The following is a 4,080-nucleotide window of genomic DNA, read 5'->3' on the forward strand; positions in this document are numbered from 1 at the left end:
TACTCAGTTTTATTAAAACAGACTTTCGTCGAAACGTTATCGTGGGTAGTTTTATTTCATTTCTTATAATACAGTGCACAATTTTCTTAAGGTTTCTTTTAGTGTTGTTAAAAACAATACCAAACACGAGAGAGAAATTAATCAGCAATGATATATGCGGATTCTCTGATGTTATCTATAACAGTCTGACAGTGCACATACAGTCTATTGGTTACATGCGCGTAGAAAACTTGTTCTGAGTTAAAGCTGTCAAATAAGGTTTGAATAAGAATAAAATGCCACTACCACACGACAGCTAATGTAGAAAATACTTTTCTGACTATTTTGCCATGATGCGCTCTCCCCATACATAATACAAATGCTTCGAGATGCATCTGCTGCCTGGCCGTCTGTCAAACCTAAGGGAATTATGTTCAAAGTTCCATTAGATTGATAACTCCAGCAGACAGCAGAACTGCATTATAAAAAATGTAGCAGTGAATTTACACGAGCTCACGACGTCTTATATACAATGCACAACGCTTTCCACCAGTTTACCAGCTAACACATAGTTACAGCACCTCCAGAAGTCAACAACAATTCCTCTGTAACTTCGGATTTCCACAGTGCTGTGAGATAATGCATACAGCCGGATCTAGACTTCTGAGAGACAGACAGCTACAGCTTTTCTTTGCACTGCACGACGTTTTCAACAAACAGATAGAGCAATAGGATAGCTCAAGTGGAAAGTAACACTTCCTATTTAAATTTCTGCATCCTACACTGTCGGGAGTTCTGTGTAGTTGGCAGTTACGTGATTTTATTTCGGTGATTACAAAAGACAGTCGCATGTATGCATTGGGTAGGTAGCCGAGGCAGCTAGTTCATGGCGATTCGGTCAACCAAGTAAATGAATGTACTGAACATGCAGCAAACCACTACAGGGAGCCTGTGTGTCAGAATTCTCATCGAGTGTGCCGCATCTGCGTTATGACAGAAAAGAAACAAGACACGGAGCAGGCGATTTGGTGGTCTGTGGGATTGACGATAGGTTCATGTACTGACGGTCTAGGTTCGATACCAACTTCTACTGATGTTTTTTGATAGGGAGAGACAGATTCTATGCGCTTCTGGCTACTACAAGTGAAGAAGGTATAATGGCATTGTGGTCTGAAATTCACATTGAACATGATATTCCTTCCCTACCAAGTAGACGTTAGGTTGAACCACAATAAAGTCAGGAGTGGGGACATGTAGAAACTCTATCACTAGTATCCTTTCTTATACTAGTTATTTCTTTCTAGTGACGAAACAAACGCTATGTAGGGTCACAGTACACTTATTCCATCTTTTATTTGAGCTTCTGAATGCCGATAAAATAGGTTCTGAACTGGGAATGCAACTCAGACTGCGCTTAACGCGGAATTTGATCCCTGCGTGACAGTACAGCTCGACCACAATTTGTTGTTTGTTCAAAACAGCAGATTCCTCAACATCTCCACACACTGCGCGTAAATGGGTTCGGATACTGGCTCAGTACTAAGGTTTTCATTATAAATTATCAAGCTCTAGCATGAGAACACCTATCTGCTGGTGGATAATAATTTTGATTTTTAATGCATTTTCATTCGTTAGCAACACTAACGATATCTGACTTTTTTACTCCCAGTGAGACGTATAACTATTTCGGAGATCACTGTATGTTCAAGGATGTTATTCAGAACTGCTGGTGGAGAAAAATTCGGTAGCTGACGTATGTTTGTGTGTAGAAATTATATGTGTGGGGTTCGATTCCCAGTCAGCACTGAACGCTTCGTCATATTATTTCTGGTTCAAACATGCTAACATGTCACTGCTGGTGTAACAAACCCACATTTAACGTTAGTTTTCTCTAGAATATAAAAACGATAGGTGCCGGGTTGGAGTACTGGGAAGGAAAAAATTAATGTTTCGTCTCGTCATTTCAGTTAAAACATCTAGCTACTGCCGAGAAAATCCGATACGTCACAGTCTGCGTGACCTGGGTTGGAATCCATATGCAGAACGAGACGGTTCGTCGTGTCATTTGAAGTTCATACATATTCTCAACTAGGTGCTCGTGAATAACTTAAATTTTTAATGCCATTTTGTGTTAAATAACAAGTACGGTATGTTACTTTGAAAAGGAAATCATGAATACGACGAAGTTACTACGGGCATTACCTATCTGACGTAATAATGAGAGTGGTAACATTTCAGGTATGTCATTTATTGCAATAAATGTGAGCTTACAAGCCTTAAGGACAGTCTTATCTGTGATAAGGTGTTCCCTGATATTTCTAGTATCGTAGTATTATTTTACATCTTGAGTTATTGCGATACAGAGCAGTGTTTTATAGTTGTGACTAGTTGGAACCATTTTCAATAGACAAACGACTGTACCAAGGATGGATTAGAGGACCTGCGCGACAGCTGCGTTATGTGGGTTGCATAAGAATCAGGCGAAATGGCAGCTCGTGGTCGTGCGGTAGCCTTCTCGCTTCCCGCGCCCGGGTTCCCGGGTTCGATTCTCGGCGGGGTCAGGGATTTTCTCTGCCTCGTGATGACTGGGTGTTGTGTGATGTCCTTAGGTTAGTTAGGTTTAAGTAGTTCTAAGTTCTAGGGGACTGATGACCATAGATGTTAAGTCCCATAGTGCTCAGAGCCATTTGAATCATTTTGAACCAGGCGAAATGCAATTCAGGTAGTTCGGATACTTTTGAGCGCGACTGTACATTTCTCATGAGGAGCACGAAAATAAGATAAGAGAAATTAGAGCTTGTACAGATGCATATTGATAGTCGTATTTCACTGGCTCTATTTGCGAGTAGAGCGGGAAAGGAAATGACTAGTAGTACTACAAAATTCCTTCCACCACGCAACTCCAGGTGTTTTGCGAAGAAAGTATGTAGATGTAAATGCAGATGCAGCACGATGGTTTGCGAATTATGCAGGGAGATGTAAGGTACTACATTCAATAAGGATCAGAAACTAAAATGGATACACAGAGATGTAAGGTACTACATTCAATAAGGATCAGAAACTAAAATGGTTACATCGAGATGTAAGGTACTACATTCAATAAGGATCAGAAACCAAAACGGATGCACGTCTATGTAAATCATGAGCAGGTCCTATAAAAGAATTTCCGACTGCTAGTGTCTCCGTGTTGGAGTCTGAATGCCGAAGCGGGTAGGGAACTGTGATCCAACCGTGAAGGCCCCAGGCACCGTGGAATCCGACTAATGCGGGCTGCGATCGCAACGAAATACATTTTATAGCCCCAGGACGACGGTGGATCTTACAGTTACGTAAACCAGGCAACCGATACCGCAGCGGGTTGCTTCACAATGTGGTGGTGCGATAAAAGAGACGGACTGCATTCAGCGAGACAGAACTTCCTCATAACTAATAACACTTAGCTATAAAATATTTTTTTCGGAAATTTCCGTTACGAACTTCTAGGACTTGTAGAGAGGAGTCAGCACATGATATTTTAAACAGGAACCCGTGTCTAGAAACGCCATCCAATGATGCTACAGAACGTCAAAGTTACAGGCGAGAGAGTCTGTAAATGTTTGTATATATATAGGGTGATTCCGTGACAATGTTATAAACTTTCTAGGACGATGGAGAAGGATAAAAGTATCAGTGTGAGGTAAGGGTCCCTGTACCGGAAACAAACGAGTTGAAAGTGCGGTGTCGGCCACAAACCGGACGGGCGCACTTTCAAATACGCGCACTGCCATATACGCCGCCGCATTTCGTACAGCCGCCACCGCTGCATGTTGGCGCTGCCTCGAACGATTATGCCGCTGACAATGAGACGCAAGCATCCCTTCTCTGGAACCCCAGCGGTGAGGGTACTTCAGTTCGAACATTCATGAACTGGCCCATTCAGTGTGTTTGCCAGTTGAATAGCATTTACAGACTTTTATAGTGGTCAGGGCTCGACATCTTCTGAACAGACATTGTACAGAAGAGCGACAGATTTATAAATCTTTGTTATATATATATGCCACTACAGCAACAATGTTATGTATTTCTTTTTTACTATCTGATATTCAGTGTAGACTAAATTAA

The sequence above is a fragment of the Schistocerca piceifrons genome, chromosome X (genome assembly GCF_021461385.2).
Source record: "Schistocerca piceifrons isolate TAMUIC-IGC-003096 chromosome X, iqSchPice1.1, whole genome shotgun sequence".
NCBI classification, from domain to species: Eukaryota; Metazoa; Arthropoda; class Insecta; order Orthoptera; family Acrididae; genus Schistocerca; species Schistocerca piceifrons.